Consider the following 24192-nt stretch of genomic DNA (forward strand, 5'->3'; position numbering starts at 1 on the left):
TCTCTCTCTCTCTCTCTCTCTCTCTCTCTCTCTCTCTCTCTCTCTTCCTAACACTTCCCAACACTTCTTTATCTAATCTACAACTTATCACATTCTAACATTACACTCTTTCTGTCCAATCAAGTTAACAAAACCTTCTCTTATTGCTTTTCATTCCATTCACTTCACGTTACTCCTTATATTACATCCTTCGTCTTCTCTTACTCTTTGTCCTCCCTTATCACACCTTACCTTCCTTCCTCTCTCTCTTTCTCTCTCTCTTTTTCTCTCTGTTCACCTTTCCCTGAGTGTCTCCAGGTGTCCTCTCAACCTGTATCATTAAGGAACCATAAATTTCACCTGAGGAAGGTAAAAGGAAGGGGGAGAATACCTGTTGTCACCTGTCTATATCACCGTCATCTTTATGGTTCTCTAATTGATAGGTAAGAGGCTGTGTGCTGGCCTGCGCTCTCTCTATGTGGTAGAAACTTAAATACTACCTCCTGCGTGCGTGTGTGTGTGTGTGTGTGTGGAAGGAAGGTGTGTGGGTGGGTGTGTCTGTCTGTGTGTCTGTGTGTGTGTTTGTAGTCAACTAAAAAACAAATAAAAACAAATATTGTGACACTGACGGGTGTTTTGTAAGATCTTTTATTGTCACATAAATAAGATACACACAATTGTATTAATAAATGTACCTTGAATATTGTTGTTTACTGCGGCGATACTCTTGCGTGTAGGGTAAAGGAGACGGGTGACACTCGCTGTTTTTTTTTGTGGTATTACTGGTGGTGGTGGTGGTGGTGGTAGTAGTAGTAGTAGTAGTATGGGAAGGCAGAGGTGAAAATATAGTGGTGCTTGTGGTAGTGGTGATAGTAATAATAGAAGTATCTTGTGGTAGTAGTAATAGTAGTAGTAGTAGTAGTGAGAGGAGGAGGAGGAGGAGGAGGAGAAAGATGAGGAAGAGAAGGAGGAGGAGAATAAAGAAATGAATGTAAAAGAGAGGAAAAGGAGGAAAAGGACGAGGAGAAGGAGAAGGAGAAGGAGAAAGAGGAGAATGAGGCAGAGAAAGAGTATATGTTTATAGGAAAAAAAAAAAACTTCATACCTCACAAACTTTCCCGTGTATGAATATTATACCACTTAAGAATACGCGCCAACAGATTCAAAGCGTCAAATACATTAGATTCCAAACAGATATGCATTAGAGTATGGCCCGAGGAAACACGAACATACATACATAAACACACACGCACACATACACACACACACATGCACACCTGTATCTACTTACCAACCTACCTACTTACACATTCCTCCCCGGGCTTATTCACTATTTTATCATGCAAGTGTCGCCTTTACTAACCTTAAAAGACACCACGTTTTTCTTCTTGTATTTTATGTGTGACGAGTTTTATTACGACCTACATTATTCTTCTTCTTTTTTTATATATATTTGCTTGCTCGTTTTTTGTGCACCCGTTAAGAAGGCGAGGATCTTTTAAGCTAAAGGAACAGAGGGGCCGCAGCTGGCATCTTCTGGCGATACCATCAAGGTGCTGAGATCCGAAGGGCGCATGAAGGAGACGAAGTTATATCTCTCTCGCTAATATCTTTGTTGAATCTTAAGAACTGATCGAGAGTTTTTGAGGAGTTTTCCACGGTTGTTGTTTTTTTCTCTCTGGTTGTCTGTCTGTCTGTCTCTCTTTCTGTCTCTGTCTCTCTCTCTCTCTCTCTCTCTCTCTCTCTCTCTCTCTCTCTCTCTCTCTCTCTCTCTCTCTCTCTCTCTCTCTCTCTCTCTCTCTCTCTCTCTTCTTTCAGTCTTTTACAATTCCTTCTTCTCCTTCTTCTTTCTTCACTCTTCTCTCACTTAACTTTTTTTTCCCATTCTCCTTCAGTTTCCTTACTTCCATCTCTCATCTCCGTTTTTTTTTGTTTTGTTAGCTTTTTTACTCCATTTTTGTCTTTCTCACTCTTCGTATCATTTTATATTTTTCCCTCTATTTTATTATTTCACTTTTCGTTACTCTTCGCTCTCCTCTTACTTCCAGACTCCTTTTAACAATCCATCGACCTTTTATATCCCATACTTTCTCCACGTTAACCTCTCCTCAACACTCATCTACTCACTTACTCCTCTCCCTTCATCATCACCTGCCTACAACCTTTCCCTTACTCTCTCACACACTTATCCCTCTCCTCTCCCTCGCTGTCTCGTCTCCCCACCCACTCACTCCCTGCCCACTGCCAATAGACTCTTCTCTCACTCTCTCTTCAACTTACACCCACCTTTCATCCTCCTACACCCACGTCTACCCCTCTCCCTTCCCTCTCCCTCTCTCTTTCTCTCTCTCTCCACTCCCTCCGTCGCGAGATCTCTGTTGGATAATTTCTCGAGCGGCGTTGAAGTCACTCGGCGGGAACAAGTTTTGCGTCCTCTTATCTGGCTGGGAATCTGCTTAATGATACCGATGAGTGCCGCTGTACTTATGGTCTATTATGATAATGGCAGCCGTTCCCACCAGCCCGATGTGTTCATTGTCATGGTCTGTGTGATTACTGTGTGCCCTCCTCGACTACTACTACTACTACTGCCACTACTGCGACTGTGACTCCGTATAGTGGTAGTGCTGCTGTGGGTGGCTTTGGGGTAAGGTGGTTTGTGCCCGTGTGGTGAGAGATGAGTGTGTTGTGGGGTCTTGGTTTAGTTGAGGTTGGGTTGGGTTGGGTTTAGGTTAAGTTAGATTGGTTTGGTTTGGCTTGGTTGGGTTTGTTTAAGGTTTTGTTCATTTGGGGTTGGGTTAAGTTTGGTTTGGGTTTGTTAGTTAGGTTAGGTTGTGGTCATTTTGTGGTAATAAGTTTTGGGTAAGGTTAGTTTAAGTTACGTTATGTCTTATATCATCATTTGTTGTCTTACTGTAGTGATGGGTAGTAAAATGCAATGTGGTTCAGGTTAGTCTAGTTAGGTTAGGTTAATTAAAATCCTGTACATAAAGTAATTTAGTCATTTTGTAGCAATGGTAGTTCGGTGTCTGTAGTGTTGTGTGAAGTGGCTTATAAGTGTTAAGTGTTGGTCTCATACATGGATAGCTGCAGTGAAAGTTAGCGGTGTAAGTAAACTCAATTCAAAAGATAAGATACTACCAATAAATATGCGCATTTTATAACATGGCTTTATAAAGAAAACATCACTACATAAATTCATCCTTTTTTTTTTTTTGTGATGGTTTGGTGATAGGATGACGATGTGAAGCGTATTCATTTAACCCTTTCACTCTGATGCTATAACGAATATTCCCACTCAATGATTAAAACCATCTACAAGAAAGAAGAATATCCAGCCGGTTTAATGCTTAGAACTGGCTGTAGGACAAGAAATGATGCCCCAGGGTGGTCAGTGATTCAGAAAGCACATGCCAAGTAGAAGCGAAAGAATTAAACTCTTGAATACAAGGACGTGTGTTTTCCTCTTCATTCTGGTTACTATTTGGTGATTTTATACAGCTTCAGAATCTTATGTGGGGGATTAAACTAGTGAAGACTGTGGCCATTAATCCTCTGACCTCCATAGACCCTTCCTAATATCAATAAAATGGTCTAATCGTACACAAATCTCGAGGTAAAATGTGGCCCAGTACTGAAGGGGTTAAGTAATGGTAGACTATCCTGCAGCATATTGATAGTTATAGTAACACGGAGAACTTACCAATACATAATAGTAGTGTTATTTGATGGCGTGGCGAGTAAGTTAAGGGTGTGATGCCAAAGAGTGACGCTAAATAAGAGTGTTCACTTAAGGAAAAAAGGTGAAGCAGCGATAGGTGAAAATAAATTAGTGTTCTCTGTAGTGTGAATTTCAAGATGATAGTGTGATGTGAGAGTGTGCGTGGTGCTGATTGGAGTGTTGTGAGCTTATGGACTATTGTGAAGTAATGGGCAGAGGAATCGTTGGTTAAAATGAACTAGTATCCTCTGTAGTGTAATAGTATGATGTGGAGGTTTACTGTAAGGTTAGGGCGCTGTCAGTGGTGTGAGCGTAAGGAATATTGTGAAGTGCTGGTCAAAATGTTGTGGATGATGTGAAGATGAGCGTGGTGATGGTGTGGTGTCAGTGAGGTGTGAATTTAAGTGGTCAAAATGAATTAATGTTTTGGATGATGTGAAAATGAGAGTAGTAATGAGCGTGGTGACGGTGTGGTGATGGTGTGGTGTCAGTGAGGTGTAAGTTTAAGTGGTGCAAAGTCAGTGTTGAGACCTGACAGAATATTGAGAAGCAACAATTAGTAAAGCCGTGGATCAACACAAGTAATCACATCGTAAAACATGAACATAGATAAGACAAAACTTTTAAGCCAAGAAGAAGGAAGGCTGGAGAAAACAAAGTGGTAATTTTAACACGTCGAAAAATGATTATATATATTTAAACCGTAAGAGAATGGAGACGGTGCATTGCCAAATAACTAAAAAAAAAATTAAATAATAATGATAATAAGAAAGACACAAACAGTTAGGTGAGCGAATACTTAAACAAGGACGGCGGTGAACGAGACAAAAGACAAAAAGACAAAAAAAAATATACAAAAAAAAAAACACGTCTTAAAACAGGAGCAGCTTCACACTTGAGCAACGCAAAACAAAGACAAATATTCACAACTGCACCCAATCCTGCCAGGCATTTCCTTCGTGCCTTAAAAAGTGTCTCAAGGCCTCCTACTGTACGGCAAAAAAATAATATGTTAGTTAATTTGCATTCCGCACCTTCCTTATTGCTAGTGTGTGTGTGTGTGTGTGTGTGTGTGTGTGTGTGTGTGTGTGTGTGTGTGTGTGTGTGTGTGTGTGTCTGACGGAGAGAGAGAGAGAGAGAGAGAGAGAGAGAGAGATTTAGGTTACTTGTTTAGATGAATATAATCATATTCAACAAACGTTTGAGCTTAAAAAATGTTCTTGATTTTGAATAAAAGCTCTCTCTCTCTCTCTCTCTCTCTCTCTCTCTCTCTCTCTCTCTCTCTCTCTCTCTCTCTCTCTCTCTCTCTCTTAGATATCTTAACCACCGCGGAGTCAAAGTCAATATCTCGCAGCACATTTTAAAAGAGATGAGAGGAAGATTAAAATCTCAATAGAGTGTTGAGGAGCTTACGAAGATTAATGTTCCACAAAAAAAAGAGACAAAAGAAGCAAGATCAATATTTTCCAATGCAAAAACTTACAAAATTTACGTCTAAAGTAAGGAAAAAGTCTTAAAAATCCTGTAATCTCAATATCCCAAAAGCATCAGTATCGAAAATGTGTTTTAAAAAGTTGAGCAAAATTCATCTGAAATTCCTCACAGGATCAAGTTTGTTTGGGGAAAATAGAAAGGAAAAACACATAAAAGGAAGATGGATTTTTCGTAAGCATAAGGATTGAGGAGATTAGAAGAGAAAATCATGAAAATTACTCAAGAGTGTCCACACAATATCAAGATTGAGGACACTCTTACAGAAAAATAATAATGAGTTGATAAAAGGAACAGCCAGACTAATCAGCTTCCCCAAGGCACGAAGATAAAGGAAACTGGAATCAGAAATTGTACAAATTAAATTGAGATTTTCGAAGCATCGAGATTACTAAGGAAAGAAAAAAATGAATTGAATTAATCAAAATTCCTCGACATATCAAGATCGTTGTCTGTGAGAGAGAGAGAGAGAGAGAGAGAGAGAGAGAGAGAGAGAGAGAGAGAGAGAGAGAGAGAGAGAGAGAGAGAGAGAGAGAGAGAGAGAGAGAGAGAGAGAGAGAGAGAGAGAGAGAGAGAGAGAGAGAGAGAGAGAGAGAGACTGGTCAGATTAATGTACGCTTGTTCACGCATCAGAAATTTTCGAAGCGCAGAAACTGAGAAGATAAAAAAAAAGCAAAATTAATCAAAATTCCACGAAACATCAAGATTGTTAAGAGAGAGAGAGAGAGAGAGAGAGAGAGAGAGAGAGAGAGAGAGAGAGAGAGAGAGAGAGAGAGAGAGAGAGAGAGAGACAAAACCGAGATAAAAAAAAAAAAGTCAAATTAATCTGAATTTCCTGACGCATTATTGTCTCGGGGAAGGAGAAGAATCAGAGGCGGCTATTCTTTTTCCCAGCCAGCAAATTAAGCAGTGGAGCGCCGAACCACAACTCAGGCAGGCGGGCGCTGTTCTCTTCTGTGGCACGGGCGGAGAGGGAATTCAGTAGCCGGAGTTTGATCATTCTATAATAGACTTTTGCTTTATTTACGATCCACTACTGTATTTTCTTTTTTTTTCCTTGTTTTCTCTTTTTTTCTTCTCTCAATCGTGTTCACTGGTGCTCATCCTTGTGGTTTTCTTTTGTTGTTTTCTTTTCGTTCGTTTTTTTTTTTTTTTGTGTCTTGTTGAATGTAGTAAGAAGTTGTTATCATCTGTTTCTTTTGCAGCTGCTTTTTGTTTTGTTTTTTCTTATCTCTTCTCTTTTCCTATTTACTTTTCTTTAATTTAATATCTACTTCCGTCCTTCCATTCTCTTTCTTATTCATGTCTCCTTCTTTAAATATAGCTGATCTTCTTTCTCTTCTTCTCTTTCTCTTCTCTCTTACTCTTCTTTCTTTTCTACCTCTTCTTTATCTTAGCTCTTCCTTCTTGCTTACTCTCTTGTCTTTCTTTCTACATCCTCATCTTTCTTACCTATCTTCTCTCGTTTTGACTTCCTCCTTCTTTCGTAATAATAATGGTGTAAGTTTATGGATCTCTCACACCTTTAGTCATCCACCTGTCTTCTCTGTGCAGGTAACGATCTCAAAGTTAATTAATCACTGTTGGTCTCAGGTATGCATGGAAAAGTGCTTGTGTGTGTGCGTGTGTGTGTGTGTGTGTGTGTGTGTGTGTGTGTGTGTGTGTGTGTGCGGGGAGAACGACCTCCTAGATGCTACACTATTATTATTCAGTATCGTCTCATTTACCACACTTTATATCACTCATTACCACCTTATCGCCTTCCTCCCTTCCTTCCTTCCTTCCTTACCTGCAGCTTTCGGCAAAACACTGCAGAACTTAACCTTCTTTACTCCTACTTCTTACCTGCGTCTTACCTGGAGAGAGAGGCAGATGGGGTGATAGGGTGGAGATAATCACGTCTTACCTGCGCTACATTTCACCTGGAACGCAGCAGTGAGGTCAGCCAAGGAGAGGATCCCTAGAGGTTTCTTCCTATATGCAAATTTCCTACGTTGAGGTTAAGTTAGGGATAGGTTAGGTTAGGGTTAGGAATGGACTCGAGAGCTGCGGCCACTTGAGCTGTATATTACGACGCCTTAGCAATCAGATCTCGATGGACAGACGCTGCATGCTGAGTTTGGAAGGTAAATTTTAGCCTTTATGAAAATCGTGTCTAGTCAGGAGCGTGGTAAGCTGATGAGAAGACGACGAGATGGCGCCAAAGTGACTTGATGTGTGTGTGTGTGTGTGTGTGTGTGTGTGTGTGTGTGTGTGTGTGTGTGTGTGTGTAGGAGTGTGTAGGAGAATGAGAAAGACGTCCGCTAGAGAGAAATTAAAGAAAAAAAAGAAAACAAAGCTGAGAGAATGAACAGTAAGAGAGAAAGAGAAATACAGGAGGAAAAAAAATAGAAAAGGAGTAAAAACAAAAAGCGGAGACAAATATGAAGAGAGAAAAGAAAGGAAATTTGCTGAAGTGATATAGATTTTGTGTCTGTGTGTTTGTGTGTGTGGGTTGCGTGTGCTTGTCTGAATATGTGTGTAGGTCGTGTGTATCTGTGTATGCATGTGTGTGTGTGTGCGTGTGTGTGTGCAGTGGTGAGAGGTAACTTGCTTAACCTTTAGCCAGACTTGAATTTGCGCTGAGGTCTCGGTAATCGGATTGAACGTAACGATCACACAGTTATCAATTGTTTTATGAAGGAGAGTGGAGACGCGGGGCGGATGTTAGCGCGTCTATCGTTGGCCGCCACGAAGATATCGGTCCGTGCCTCGCAAATTAAATGAAGTATAAAAAAAAGTGGTCCAGTTTTGCCATTCACTCTTGTTCCCCCACATATCCAAGATGGTACCGCCGGCAAGATCTTCGGGTTTTCTTATTGGCGGAAAGCAAGGTGTTCAAGACGTCAAGGTTCCTGATTGGCCCGCAACTTAAGGAGTGTTGCGACGCTGAGCTGTGATTGGCTAATGGTGAAACTAGGTGGGTTTTATCTTGATCTTCATTGGTTTGTTGGTGTTTAGGATTGGCGTGTGTGCGTGTGTGTTCGTTTGTGTGTGTGTGTGTGTGTGTGTGTGTGTGTGTGTGTGTGTGTGTGTGTGTGTGTGTGTGATAAATGTAAGAAGCTTAAATAAAATCTGCGACATCGCCCAAGCAACCAAACAAACACACACACACACACACACACACACACACACACACACTATCATTATCACCTGTCTGGTTATCTCTGGTCGATTGCATTGCTATTTTCGTACATGAAAAATTACACTCTTTGCGGGTTATTAAGAGGAGGAGGAAGATGAGGTGGAGGAGGAGGAAGTGGAGGAGGTGGAGGTGGAGGAGGAGAAGGCTAAGCAGTCACATTAAGCAAAAAAGGAAGAGATGGTTATGGTAAGGAAAATTAAAAAGAAAGAATGAGATAAGAAGAAAACAGAAGGAGGTTTTCCTAACAGGGGAGAAGGAAGAGGCGAAAGATGATAAGATAAGAAGAGACAATGTTTTTTTTTAATTTTATTATGGAAGTGAAACAAGGCGATGTACAAACAGACAAAACCACAAACAAATAGAAATGAACATTATTTGACAACTCATGCCAGAAAAAGGGAGAAATAAACCATCAAAAAGAAAGAAAATGAAAGAAAGCATTAGAAGAAAATAGTGTGGATGAAAAAGAAAATAGAGAAAGGGAGATGACAGAAGAAGCAATATATCAAATTTCAAAAGAGATAAATTAAAGAAGAATAAGGATAAAGAATTCGAAGAAAAATAAGGAGGAGGAGGAGGAGGAGGAAGAGAAGGGGGAGGAGGCGGCAGAAGAATCAGAATCTCGCAGTTTAGGAGAGAAAATATTAAGGAGAATAAAAGCCAAGAATATGAAGGAGGAGGAGGAGGAGGAGGAGGAGGAGGAGGAGGAGGTAGGTGATAAAAGAAATACCTCACAATTTACAAGAGAGAGAGAACATGGAAAGAAGAGAATATGAAGGAGGAGTAGGAGAATAATAATAATAATAATAATGATAATAATAATAATAATAATAATAATAATAATAAGAAGAAGAAGAAGAAGAAGAAGAAGAAAAACATAAAGAAGAATGAGGAGAAGGAGGAGGGATAATAAGAAGAACAAAAAGGAGAAGAAGGAGGATAAAAAAAAAAGAAGAAGAAGAAGAAAATTAGAGAGGAAGAAGAAAAGAAGACGGAGAAGGAGGAGGGAGGAAAAGAAGAAAAGAAGGAATATTATGAATTACAAAAATAAACCAAGAAAAGAATAGAAAAAAAAAGGAGGAGAACGAGGAGGAAGAGGAGGAGGAGGAGGAGGAAAGGGAGAAGGAGGTGGTAACTTTACATTCTAAGGCCAGACAACAGCAGGAGCAGCAGTATAACCAGCTTAGTCCTGGCAAACGCTATCACATCTACCTGCCTTCCACAGATTACAGCCCATCCATGCGGCAACTCCCTTTCCTCCTCCCCAAATTTGCATACAAGCGAAACAAATGCCTGACGCGCACGTTATTAAGCAATTAAGGCGCATCATATCTACGGGAACGCACCCAAAACATTCCCTCGACCGCCAGATATAATATTCATAACCCCCATGAATATTTCTCCCGTCTCACGTTGTAATTATTCGCTCATTTGTCCCGGTGATTCCTAGATAGTGCTGGGGAGGGTGTGAGGAAGGCGGGCAGGTGCGGTGGGTGGGTGAGTTGGGTGGTGGGCTGGACAGATAAAGGTGCGAGGTGGTGTAGGTGAAAATGTTTATTGATTACAGGTAATTCAGGTGTATTTTACGCTTCTGAGCACTAGTGTCGGGCGTGGTGCACTGAGACGCCCGCGCAGACACACACACACACACACACACACACACACACACACACACACACACACACACACACACACACACACACACACACACACACACAGACAGACGGTCTATATAACAGGAATTTCAGGGCACTAAGCTCCTCAGACTTGAGCTTCTGTGGTGAGGGTTGGCAGGTGGAATTAGGAGATCATAGATAACTGTCAGGCTGCCTCGGTTCTTCCTCGTCTACTGAAAATTTTGTGGTGAAAACTCAGAATACAATTTAGGACACCAGAGCTTTATCAGTGGGCAAGCGAGTGTGTTGCAGTCATGTCTGGTGTTGTAAGGGCAGGTTTTCATTAAAGGAAAAACTCGTAAGGGTAAATGGAAACTACAAAATTAATTAATACGTAATCTATGAACTAAATGAAAAGACTGGTAAGAGATGACGAAATAATGTGAATAAAGCAACAAAAGCAACAAACCTACTAATTAAAAAGATACTGGATGTCAATACGCAAAAAGGAAAGAACTCTCTTGTTTAAACGAATTATGTTGCTCTTAAGGGAGTGACAATAATGAACCGAATGAGTGTGACATTGTTTTATTCTATGTATTCAAATCATTATCTACTTATTCATCATAAAGGCACAGTAGAATGCCAGTCCGTAGAACAAGATCAAAAGCAACAATCGAACTGACACAATGCACATCTATGTCACATAAAATAAAATGTGTTGAGACGAGACACTTCAAGTAATATCACAGAAAGTTTTATTTTGAACGCCTTTCACTTCAGTTATATTTCCATTTTATTACTTTTTTTTTTGCATTGCTCTTTATACTGTCTATTTTTCTGTGCTTTCTACATTCCATTTTTTTTTCTGCTTCGCGATAGATGAAGTAATATTTTCATCAGCCTTTTATTTCCATATCGCTTCACTCACTTTCTCTTCCTCCTGCCTCATAAACGGATTTTTTTTTTCTTCGCTTTTTCTTCCTTATTCTCTATTTTTTTCCTCTTTTTTCTTCTTGTTATATTCTTTCTCTTTTCTTCTTTTGTAGCTTTTTCAATTATTGTTGCATATTTATCTGTTCTCTCTTTTGTGGTCTGTTTTTTGTCCTTTTCTTGTTACTTCTCTCTCTTCTCCCTTTCTTAATGTCGTTTCTTATCCATCTCTTTATCATCTTTACTTCATTATTCATCGTCACTTATTCTTTCTTCCCCTCTCTCTCTCCTCGACATTTCACCTGCTTCCCTTCAAATCCTCTCAAATTTCTCATTCTCTTAGTGACATTGCTTCTTCATTTTCCTTTCGTGTTTTCCTGCCCTCTCGGTTCCGTCTTAGGTTACAACACTAATAATAGGCGGAAGCTTCGATATTGCCCTGACAACTGACAGGACTAAATAAAGGACTGTCTTCTCTGCTAACCGTTCGCCGCGACTCGCTCTTGCAGTCTCGGAGAGCTAGAGAGGGCAACCGAAGCCGAACAGAGCCGAATTCATGTCGAGTGTAAACTTCCCATCATGCATTTGTCAGGAAAGGAATCACCAGCGACTGTGAAACGTGTCATTTACATATGATGGCCTGTGAGAGAGAGAGAGAGAGAGAGAGAGAGAGAGAGAGAGAGAGAGAGAGAGAGAGAGAGAGAGAGAGAGAGAGAGAGAGAGAGAGAGAGAGAGAGAGAGAGACTTTACGAGTAGTATATCTAGCTTGTGTGTGTGTGTGTGTGTGTGTGTGTGTGTGTGTGTGTGTGTGTGTGTGTGTGTGTACGTGCGTGCGTTACGTAATGCTGAGGACGGAACGAATTGAAGGCATTAAATTAAGTGCATGTACGTGTGTGTGTGTGTGTGTGTGTGTGTGTGTGTGTGTGTGTGTGTGTGTGTGTGTGTGTGTGTTTGTGTGCGTGCAGAAAAATAGAAAGAAATGATATGAAATGGAAGAAGAAAAGAGAAAACACAAAGGAGAGAGAGAGAGAGAGAGAGACCCAGGTATAAGCAGACAGACATAAATCACACGAGGACAGTAATAAAAGTACCTGCGCTCTCCTTTTCGTCGTTTGTTTGTTTGTTTGTTTACTTGTTTGTTTCCTTGTTTGATTTGGCAGCGTGGCAATGAATAAATCTCTCCTTCTGTGTTGCATTTTATCTTGTTTATTTTTCGCTCTTTTGTAACGCACAATAGTCCAAATTTCTCTCTCTCTCTCTCTCTCTCTCTCTCTCTCTCTCTCTCTCTCTCTCTCTCTCTCTCTCTCTCTCTCTCTCTCTCTCTCTCTCTCTCTCTCTCACAACCTTCTCTTCTGCTTGCCATTTACTGAACACACACACACACACACACACACACACACACACACACACACACACACACACACACACACACACACACACACACACACACACACACACACACACACAATCACGTACAACCTGCCAGTCGGTGTAAGTTACAACGGCCACGGACGGTCAGGATCTAAGGAGCGTGCATTTCTTATTCTGACAATAATTCAAGCTTTTTTTTTCTCTCTTCCTCTTCTTTTTTTGTGTTTTCATTCGCCCCAGCAGAAGCTACACTTTTTTTTTCACGATAGACGGCAAGCGAACCGCCGGCAGTGCTGTACCCACGTCGTTATAGAGATAAATATTCGCTTTATACTGCGGGGCGGCGTGCTATCCTGAATCCTTTGCGAGGCAGGGCCGGTGGGAGGGCAGGGAAGGTGAGGTGGTGAGGATGAAGGGCTGCGCTGGCGAAGAGGGTGGCAGAGAGACCGGTGGGAGGGAAGAGAAATGGTGTGTTGGTAAGTCGAGAATGAGTGAACTGTAGATGGTCGAGGGAGGAAGAAGGGGTGTGTTTGTGAGGACTGGAATGTGAGGCTGGAGGACGAGGAAAGAGAAAAGAATGGTATGTACAGTAGAGACGAGAATAAGACTGAATTTTGGAGTGGAAAGTGGAAGAGGACATGCATTAGACAGTGTGGAGGGTTCAAGAGAAAAGGAAGGAAAAGATTTGCAAATTAAAACGAGAATCTGAGAGTTTCTGGTGGAAAAAAGAGAGAAAAACGAAGATATGAACAAGAAGGAGACTGAATTTTGTAGTGAAAAGTGGAAGAGGACATGTATTGCATAAATTTGGAGGATTGAAGAGAAAGGGAAGTAAAGGGTTTGTAAAATAAGACGAGAAGCTGAGAGTTGCTGATGAAAAAAGAAAGAAAACAAAGATATGAAGCTAATCTGTTGTAAAAGACGTGTATCGGACTCAGTGAAATATCGAAGAGGAAGGAAGGGAAGGATGCATTAATGAGGGAAGGAGGCCAAGATGATATTCTGAGGCTAAACTGCATTAACGGACAATAACAAAGATCTGATGTTAAACTTTAGACAAGAAAGAAGCAATGAAACTAAATTGTATTGAATGAACCACGAAAAATTATATTAAATGAGGCTTTACATGCTGGTAACTAGTTATATTGTTTTATCATTTTATTCATTTGTAATTTATGCGGTAAAAAAAAGGAAATGGAAAAAGAAGATAATGAAGATAAAAAAAAACTAAGATAAGATGATTTTATACTAAGTCGTAACTCGTTTTATCTATTTTTTATGGTATATGAGACAAAGAAAATAGGAAAGAAGAGAAAACAAAGACAGTAAAGAGAAGTAGAAAAAAGTAAGGAAAGGGAACTTGAGAGCGAAAGGAAAAGAAAAGCTAAAACGCATTTGATATATCAAGTATTCATATGTGATGCAAATTCGCGGCTATTTAATGTCCATAAGAACACAAGAAGGTTGCAAGGGACTAGAATATCTACGCAGGACAGCTTCTGAGTAATTGCAGCTTAATTCACGTCATCGCCATCCGTGTGTTCACCGGCTCCTTGGAACTTTGGGTCGTTTTAGTCAATTAACACGTTCCTGAGAAGTTTGGTGCATATATTTTTTTAAACGATTTTTTTTCTACAGAATATAAATATCTTGCTAGTAATCATTCCTACTAGAGAGAGAGAGAGAGAGAGAGAGAGAGAGAGAGAGAGAGAATGTTAGCAAGAGTCTGGAGTAAACCTTTGATGTGAAAAATAGGTAAAAACATTATTGCCTTTGCCTTAAACGTAAACAACACAGGTCGAAGATGTTTCTTATTCTTAAAAAGGGGAAAAAATATCAAATCAAATATGTGCCAAATACAAATAATAAAATAGTGAAATATTACAGATCCAACTGAAGGCATGAGCACACAGGAACATTGGACAAAAATAAAAGAAAAGACAGTGTAAATTTATTAAAAAGAGAGAAACTATCTAAATATGTGAAAAAAAGAGGATAGAGAGTATGAATATAAAGACCAGACAGTGTAAATGTAGTAAAAAGAGGACAGATAGTGTAGATATATGAAAGAAAGAGAAGAGGAAGTGTAAATATAATGAATAGACAGTGTAAATTTAGCAAAACGAAAAGTAATGGAAAAGTAATTAAAAAAAAAAGATAAACTAATGAATATTTCTACCAAAAAAGGTTGTGTAAAAATATGAAAATAAAGAAAAGATAAAGGAAATGCTAGAAAATAAAAAAAAAGTGTAAATGTAGAGAAATAGAAAAATAAGGTGTAAGTGTATAGAAATGGGAAAATACTAAATACAACAAAATGAAAAGAAAAAAAAAGGAAGAGTAACTGTATTAGAAGAAAGAACAGACAGTGTAAATATATGAAGAAAGACGACAGACAGTTTAAATAGAGAGACTAGACAGTGAAAATGTGTCGCCAGGGAGGCACCATCAGTGAGCACAACACGGCAAACAGGGACAAATGTTCAAGGGAGGTGAGGTGTCGCGTTACAAATGTCTCGCCAGGAATGGAAGCTCATGTGAAGTCAAATATTGGAAAAATGGGAGGGAAAGCAGTTTAGGAGGAAAATTGCATTACTGTGTTGTCAAAAGAGGAAGTAAATGATATAGATAAACCAATATCATGCGGTGGAAAAGAGAGAGAGAATAAGGCAGACGAAGTAAAGATAAATATGCAATTGTGAGATGGAAAAAAAATAGTTTAGAAGGAAATTTATATTAATAGTGTGTCAATATGATAAGGGGTATGTAAGAATGGAGATACAAAAATTACATATAAAAGAAATCAAATAGAGAGAGTAAGCCAAAAAAAAAATAGTATTATTATGTAATTTGTGAAGGAAAAACTGCTTAGGAAGAAAATTATACTAATAGGGATGTATAAGAAAAGAGTGAGATACAAAAACTAAATAGATAAGATACCAAATAGCGTGGACAAAAAAGTTTAAGTATAAGAAGACAAAAAAAGTATAAGATTGTTGGAAGGGGAAAAAAAAAACTGCTTAGGAAGAAAATTATACTAATAGTCTGTCAAAACGAAGGAAGGAATATTCAAGACTTAATATACAATGAATAACACACGTATAACCAGATGAGTTTGCAATTACTAACATTAATAAAGGTAATAAGACGCATACAGCTGATGAAGGAGGAATAATACAATATACAAATAACATCAATGTCAAAAAGAAAAGAAAAGGACATATTTACATTTAACGATGAAAAAATATATTAAACAAAATACGGGAAATAATTATGTACTTGTTGAAAGGTAAAAAAGATAGAAATGAGAGGGTAATTTATCTTATACAAATTAATGCCAATAAATAAAAGGAACGAATGAATACATATGAATATTAAGTGATAGAAAAAAAAAGAGAATAGAAAACACCAAATAAGTATATGATCGCCTGAAGGAAAGAATAAAAAAACTCATTAAAAAGAAAGTTATCTTACACAAATTAGATTAACGTTAATAAAAAGAGGGAAAAAGAGGAATATGAATACTAAACAATAAGATAGAAATAAAAGCAAAACACCAAAGAAGAACACGAATGATGGAAGGAAAGAAAAAAAAAACATTACTGAGGAAAAAGGAAAAAAAAAAGGAAATACATTATGAAAAACACAAAGCACAAAGACGAAATAAAAGAAAAAAATATCAAAGGCAATAAAGAATGATATATTTACCGTAAGAAAAGTAGGAAAAAAAAACAAGCCGGAAAGGAAAAATGTATAGATAAACAAATTTCATTATATAAGAAAATACAATTAAAAGTATGAAAATCAAGCAATGAAGAAAAGAAAGGAAAAAAAATAGAATAGAAAGCACCAGATAGATATACGACTGCTGGAATGAGAGAGAGAGAGAGAGAGAGAGAGAGAGAGAGAGAGAGAGAGAGAGAGAGAGAGAGAGAGAGAGAGAGAGAGAATGTAATAAATAGGAATGACGATAAAGGAACAAAAGGGAAATGTAAGGAGATTGTGAGAGATAGAATGATGCAGAGAGAGAGAGAGAGAGAGAGAGAGAGAGAGAGAGAGAGAGAGAGAGAGAATATTGATACTGTTTATCTTGAGAACCACACGCTTCGTAATACATCCTGTCACTACCAAATGCATGAAAATGAGGCTGTTGTGTGCCGTGCTTAAGTGAACGCACACATCAATTTGACAGGTAAAATTTTGGCTAAAGAGAAACTTAATTCCACGCGCATCTCTTTCCCCTGGACAGGTAAAATTTTGCTGGAAGAGAAACTAAACTCAAGGTGAAAGTATTCTTGATAATCTTTTAAAATAATATCGATAATGGTGTTTTTTTTTCTGTGCCTTGTTCTTCTGTTCTCTCTCTCTCTCTCTCTCTCTCTCTCTCTCTCTCTCTCTCTCTCTCTCTCTCTCTGAAAACTCGTGTATTCTTTCTCATATTTTTCCCTCCGCGACCTTTCTCTCTCTTTACGATTCCTCTCACTCCTCCTCACTCTTATTCTCCTCATCTTTATTCTCCAATCGTGTTTATGCTATTATTTTTTCTCCATCCCTCCTCCTCCTCCTCCTCCTCCTCCTCCTCCTCCTCCTTCTCCTACTTCTCCTCCTCCTCCGTTCACTTAATCTTTTCCATCTAGTCCTCCTCCTCCTTCTTCTCCTCCATCTCTTCATTCTCTTCTCATTTTCATCCTTATATTTTCCTGTCCATCCTCTTTCTTCTTCCCCTTCATTTTTTCCTCCACTACCACCAATATTACTACCCCTCCTTGTCTTCCTCTTCTTCTTCCTCCTCCTCCTCCTCCTCCTCCTCCTCCTCCTTCAGCCACTGCAGATACCATGCAACCTTCCTTAATGAGAGCTTGTCCTCCCTTTCAAGTATTCATTAATAACACGAAGGCGGGTGTTCCCTGGAGGGCGTGGGCCTTCTGAGGTGCCGACACAATCCCCCTGCTCCCCCCAGACGTGTTCCCGCCGCCTTATTGCAGAGCGGGGCGGCGCGGCACCACTTTCAAGGGATCATGGTGCAACAGACAAGGGGAGAGGAGGAATGCTGGAGTTCACTTTAGTCACCCCTTAAAGTCTCCGGGAGGGCAACTGCGTTTTCTATGAGTGTCGTGTTTGTGTCTGTGTTTGTGTGTTTGGCGCTTTGTCTCTCTCTCTCTCTCTCTCTCTCTCTCTCTCTCTCTCTCTCTCTCTCTCTCTCTCTCAATAATGATATGCAATTTATTTTGGTTTACGACTGGCCTGGGTAAGAAGGAAAAGATAAATAAATAAAAGTACACTCTAATAAATATATCACAGTCTTGACGCGATCATCTTGTTTGTGAAGTGTTGCTGTTATTGTTGTCATTGTTGTTGTTGTTGTTGTTATTGTTGTTGCTGTTTTTCGTATTATCGTATTTTTATTTGCTTTTTCTTCTTTTCCTTCCTTTACATCGAGTCAGTATTAAAAGTTTTCCCTCGTCTCTCTCTCTCTCTCTCTCTCTCTCTCTCTCTCTCTCTCTCTCTCTCTCTCTCTCTCTCTCTCCACTTTAATTTATTGCTTTCTTCTCACCTATTCTGACCCCACCCTCACTGCTCCATGCTATTATCTTCTTCCTATTCCTCCTCCTCCTCCTCGTCCTCCTCCTCCTCCTCCTCCTCCTCGTCTTCCTCCTCCTCCTCTTTCTTTTCTTCACATTTATTTGTACTCGTATCCGCGTCACTTTCTGCTCCATTTTATTTTTCGTTTTTCTATCCTCATTCTTCTTCCCTCTCTTTCATCTTCTTCTCCTCTTTCTCTTTCATCTCCTCATCCTACACGTCTCGTTTATCAGCATTTTCTTGTGGACACTCTTCATTCTATTTTGTCTTTACTGCTCTTTTTTTTTTATTCTTCTCCGTGTTTTTCTTCTCCAGTCATTCTTGTAGCAACACTTTTTCCTCTTCTCTACTTTTAATTTCCTATCTTTATTTCTCTTTCTCTTCTCTATTTCTTACAACAGCTATTATTACTACTTTTACTTCTTCATCCTTCTCTTTCTTCTTCTTCTTCTTCACCTCCTACGCATCTTTAATCCAAATCTTTGTCTAATCCACTTTTCCTCACCTTTCCCTCAACTCCTGTATATCAATGTTACCTCCTCCTCCTCCTTTTCCTTGTCCTCCTCTTGCTCCTTCACCTCTTTGTGTCCCTCCTCCTCATCCACACATCATTCACTTGCATCTCGTCCATTCTACCTCTCCACCTTATCCTTATCTTAATCCAGAAACACACCACAATCTCAACATTTACCTGCAATCCACACCTCTTCCTCACCTGCTAAATGTACCCTTCCATCGGGCTCAAAATCTTCATATTCATATAATCCTGTTTGTCTCTCTTTGCCTCTTCGTATTTCTATTGTGATCTTATTCAAATCTCCTCTTCCCCCTTGAGAACTCCGCACGTGACCCGCTTAAGATCCCAACACTATTATTGAATATTTCCAAACGAGCTTGTTGACTGTGTGTGGGGAATGATGGATGGACGGACGCTCAGGTTGTGTGTCCCGAACTATCGTTATCTAGCTCGCTTGTATAAGGAGTGTGGGCGGTGCGAGTGGTATTAGTGTGGGCTTGTTAGGGTACTTTTGCCTGCGTTTGAGTGTGTGTGCGTGTGTGCGCTTGTGTGTCTGGTGGGTAAGGTGTTAAAGGGGAATGTTTATGGGTTTGGTGATGACCAGTAATGATGTGCGGACAGTTCTGAAGGTGTTTTGTGGGTGTTTTTCTTTGAGTTGTGTTGGTGTCTTGGGGGTTTCTGTGTGTGTGTGTGTATCTCTTATTCTACGTAGGTGTATAGACAAGTGTTACATGGAACGGTATGCAGAGTAGACAGGTAGTTAGCTAGAGTCGTTCAGTGAGTTATATAGTTGGAGACACAGAGAAGTAAACTGACTGGCGTATATAAATGTATACATGTAGATAGATCGATAGGTAATTAATGTGTCAGTCAGTGGGCAGGTAATTAATTATTCAGGTAGTGGGCTAAGAATTCAGTCAACGTGTTTAATTGTCGGTGAGTTAGTGTGTTTGTCAGTCAGTCAGTCAGTCAGTCAGTCAATCAGTCAGTTAGGTAAATAGATAGAGAAATAGAGATAAATAGGTAAATTCAGACAACCATACAAATAGTTAGGTAGAGAAAAATAAAGATGCATAAACGGACACACACACACACACACACACACACACACACAAAAGGTACTTGCACATTCACACATTTAAAGCGGAGTTTCTTCCTAAGTCTGATTGATGTCAAGGTTGTAGTATATAGGACTGAATGTCTGAATATTAAACTCTCTCTCTCTCTCTCTCTCTCTCTCTCTCTCTCTCTCTCTCTCTCTCTCTCTCTCTCTCTCTCTCTCTCTCTCTCTCTCTCTCTACTTCCAATTATTTTTCCTTCATTTCTCGATGATTTTCTTGTTTTCACTATTTTTTTTACATTTTTATATACTTTTTTCTTCTTTTCGTCTCCGTTTCCCTTTTTTTTTTTTTTTCTACATTATCACTTCCATCTTTTTACACTTGATTATTTTTCTTTTGCCATTTCCTTTTTAGCTTAATGTTATCTTTTTATCTCTATCGACTATGTGTGTGTGTGTGTGTGTGTGTGTGTGTGTGTGTGTGTGTGTGTGTGTGTGTTAGGGATTAAGTTAAATGATCGCTGGCTAGTTTGAAGTTAAATGTATGGTAGCGGAGTATTGGTAGGATGAACGAGAGGAAGATGGATCGTGAAACTTAAGAGACTAATGAAAACGAGGCTTTAGCTGGGAGGGAAGGTGGCGGGAAGGTTTAGCCAGCGTTCATTTCCTCCTTGCCTTGCACTGCTTATTGGTTTCAAGTCACTATCTTCCGTTCTGTAACAAACATTAAGACAAATTGATATAAAGATAATTGAATATATAAGTGTATTGCTTGAGTAACTAATTATTATGTCTTGCTGTTATTATTAGTAGTAGTGGTAATAATAATAGTAGTAGAGGTTGTTGTTGCTGTAATAGTATCAACTGTGTGTGTGTGTGTGTGTGTGTGTGTGTGTGTGTGTGTGTGTGTGTGTGTGTGTGTGTGTGTGTGTGTGATTGCCGTCCAGGTATAGAGATAGTAGATTGACAGACAGACTACTACTACTACTACTACTACTATTACTACTACTACCTTCAATACTATTAATACTAACACTAATACTATTTCTGTATTACCACTACCACCACTACTAAACACACACACACACACACACACACACACACACACACACACAAACCTACACCAAATTTCCCATGCATGCAAAACAGTACACGCTTATCCTATCATATTTACGTGTCTACTCTCAAGAAATATAGAGCAGGTAAGAAGGGAGCGTGTATGGTGTATGTTGGAGGGATATTCATTAGCATGGCAGCCGGTCACTTACCTGGCGACGACTCGGTGCTATCATTAACTTGTTGCCAGACTTGGGAATAATGATTTTATTTAGTGCCCGTCTGCTTCCCCCGATAACTATACTCAGGCATCGTTTACTAGTCAAATGTTAATAGGCGAATTGCTAGTTGGATTGTATTAGCTTCGTGTACATGGACTAACACACACACAGACACACACACATGCGCATTCGAGGTCTATATTCAGTGATCATTTCGTAGTCAATTGTTAATGGTTGAATTACCGGGTATATTAAATTAGTTTCATGCTAATTTCGTTCCAGCATGCATTTTTAAGGATGGAATACACGCACGCACACACACACACACACACACACACACACACACACACACACACGTTCTCTCTCTCTCTCTCTCTCTCTCTCTCTCTCTCTCTCTCTCTCTCTCTCTCTCTCTCTCTCTCTCTCTCTCTCCAAAATTCGATGACTATAACATGAACTTTAACGGTAGTAGTAGTAGTAGTAGTAGTAGTAGTAGTAGTAGTAGTAGTAAATATTTTTTTTTCTTTGCCTTGCAGGGCGGTGGATATGTAGCAGAGAAAGTGGATACTAGTTTAAGTATTTTGTAATAAGCCTTGACCAGTTTTCTTTCATGTACTAGTAGTGGTAGTAGTAGTAGTAATAGTAGTAGTAGTAGTAGTAGTAGTAGTAGTAGTAGTAGTAGTAGTAGTAGTAGCAGTAATAGTAACATAAAAAGTAGTAACAGTTCAGTATCATATATCAATAGCATTTCAACACACACACACACACACACACACACACACACACACACACACACACCAGAGGAAGATACTGTGTTACAATCCCCTTCAGATATCCCGACAGTCCCTGTCCCTGGCGGCCTAGGGAAAGGTGATGCTGCTGGGGCGGGGCGGGGCCGGGTAGGGCGTGGCTCAGTTATCTAGGGCCCTGAAAACCATACCACAATAGACTATTATTTTTTAACTCCCCCGTAAAAATCTCCAAAAAGGGAAACATTATCGCGAGTCAGGCATCTGGGACACTCCACTCACCCCGCCACGTAGAGAAATGACACCACACAGACAGACTCTCATATATATATATATATATATATATATATATATATATATATATATATATATATATATATATATATATATATATATATATATATGACTAACTAACTGGCTATAGAGGAGGATGGTGGAGACAGAGCAGGATGTGGGTGGTGGTGGAGGAGGAGGAGGGGGAGGAGAAGGAGGAGGAGGAGGAGGAGGAGGAGGAGGAGGAGGAGGAAATGGTATGGAAGACGCCGCGGCGCGGCGACGATCTGATTTTAACTCTGGCCTATGATACGCGGAACGCGAGCCATGGTTCTTGTTGCGAAGGCAGGAAAATTATCACACACAAGCTGGCGACGTTCTTGCTGTGCTTGGTAAACGGTCCAGCAACCAAGACCAAGCCTAGTCAAAACAAACTAGAACAAAACCATGCCGCTTATACCTCGACCTGTGCTTCGTTCTGGAATTGCATTTGGTCTCCCTATTATTAAAGAAAAGTAAGTAAAAGAAACTAGGGAAAAACCGAAACGTGCTGTGGTTGCCATTACCCCAAGCTATCGACATGATATATATATATATATATATATATATATATATATATATATATATATATATATATATATATATATATATATATATATATAATCTTTCTAAATTGATGAAATATTATTTGATACTTCAATAAGAAAATTTAAGCACGTTCTTTGTAGTTTAGATAATATGTTTTTATTACATATACGTATCATGTTTAGTTTTTCATTGGGACAGCATACGGAGGACAGGAATGGATATGAAGTCATCCCAATTTTGGTCCGCTAATCCCGGGCAAGTTCCAGCTATCTGGAGAAAACGTTCCTCGTTCCGCCTATCATAGGCCAGTGTGATAGCCCTTGAAGTGACCTCACCACCAGACACCCTTCCGAGCGTAATTACTCACCAGGGAGGCTGGACTGAATATTGAATATGATAATTTTTAATCGTATAGTTTCTTAAATTCATGTCTTTCATTATAATGAGAGAGAGAGAGAGAGAGAGAGAGAGAGAGAGAGAGAGAGAGCTGAGCGGTATAAGTAATAGTAATAACTAATAAATTTCTTGCTGTCAAGTTTTCCCGCCTTTTTCCTGTGTAAACTATTTTCTATTCTGTAATAAATGAAATGTATAAGTGTTGCATTGCTCTTGTTTTATTTGGTATGATTAATGGTAACAGCTGCATGACACTTTCCTTGAGTCATGTTAATGTTCACTACAGTGCACATCTTTAAGCCAGCCTGTCTTTATCATGACTGTGTCAGACACCGTCCAAAACTGTTTATTCTTCTTGTAATTTGGCCGTATTAAATTTTTTCCTCGGTCTCAGCCGGTATACTTCTAGGGTGGCATGTATTTAATAAACTGGTGTGTCCCTTTCAGAGCTGGTGCACATTGCTACAAAGAGAGGACTCCATTGCAACTCAGGCTTTACCCTTGGGAAAACTGGCAGTTTTATCCTACTGGATTCAGCAAGTCCAGCCTGCACTACAACAACACAAACAAGAAAGTGTCTGCCTCTGACAGCTCCGTGACTCCGCCCCCGGCGCCCCGCCGTCCATGGACTCCATTGAGTCAGCCCCGTCATGTTTTCCGCTTTCCTCGCCGTCTCAGCTGTCACGCAGCCCCTGACTCGCCACACAGGTAAGTGAGGGACTAATTACTTCTCAGGCTCCTCAAGTAACAGGTGTCATGACGGATACAAGACAGGAAGTTAGGAAAATATAAGGTTGGTCTCCCGCCAAATGTGTTTGCATGTTGCCTCTCGTCACTGTTTGTGTTGCGTGTGTATCCTCGTGTTTGTACACGGAGCTGTATCTTTTATATGAGGGAAAACTGGCCAAGGGCAGCAAAGGGCGAATAAAAAGGTCCACTTGGTTGCCAGTTCCCATACAGGTCGTAGAGGGTTAGCCTCTTCACCCCCCCAAAAAATGATAAATGTCTTGAAACCTTCCTCTAAAATGAAGTCGTGGGTAAATGTTTATTATGTGTCCTTGTCAGCAGCGCAGGACACGCTGACACGCTGCGTGTTGTGGTGCGACACACGCGACACACTACCTGCTGTGTACTAGACACTCGCCCCACGTCTACCTACAAGGTAGACTATCAAGTTACACAACACACACACACACACACACACACACACACACACACACACACGCAACACCCTTTGTATATGCCTGTGTGTGTGTGTGTGTGTGTGTGTGTGTGTGTGTGTGTGTGTGTGTGTGTGTGTGTGTGTAACTTTCTGCTGTAATTTTGAAGATTGGTTCCCATAATTTTCATTGTATGACGCCAAGGCTCAGTAAATTAATCAACAACAACAACATATTTGCTTAAAAATAAAGTCACTATCTTTAAGAAATAGTCTACCAAGGTTACACATCTCC

The 24192-nt window shown here is 39.7% G+C and overlaps 1 long non-coding RNA gene across 1 annotated transcript in view; it reads left to right on the forward strand.

The window, feature by feature from the left end:
• LOC123514345 overlaps positions 1-23893 on the forward strand; it is a 229874-nt gene extending 205981 nt beyond the window's left edge. Inside the window, exons 4-5 of the long non-coding RNA XR_006677577.1 lie at positions 23186-23446; positions 23807-23893. This is a non-coding gene — a long non-coding RNA (uncharacterized LOC123514345). The remainder of the gene's footprint in view (positions 1-23185; positions 23447-23806) is intronic.
• The last annotated feature ends 299 nt before the right edge of the window (positions 23894-24192 follow it).

The sequence above is a fragment of the Portunus trituberculatus genome, chromosome 5 (assembly GCF_017591435.1).
Source record: "Portunus trituberculatus isolate SZX2019 chromosome 5, ASM1759143v1, whole genome shotgun sequence".
Classification (NCBI taxonomy): Eukaryota; Metazoa; Arthropoda; class Malacostraca; order Decapoda; family Portunidae; genus Portunus; species Portunus trituberculatus.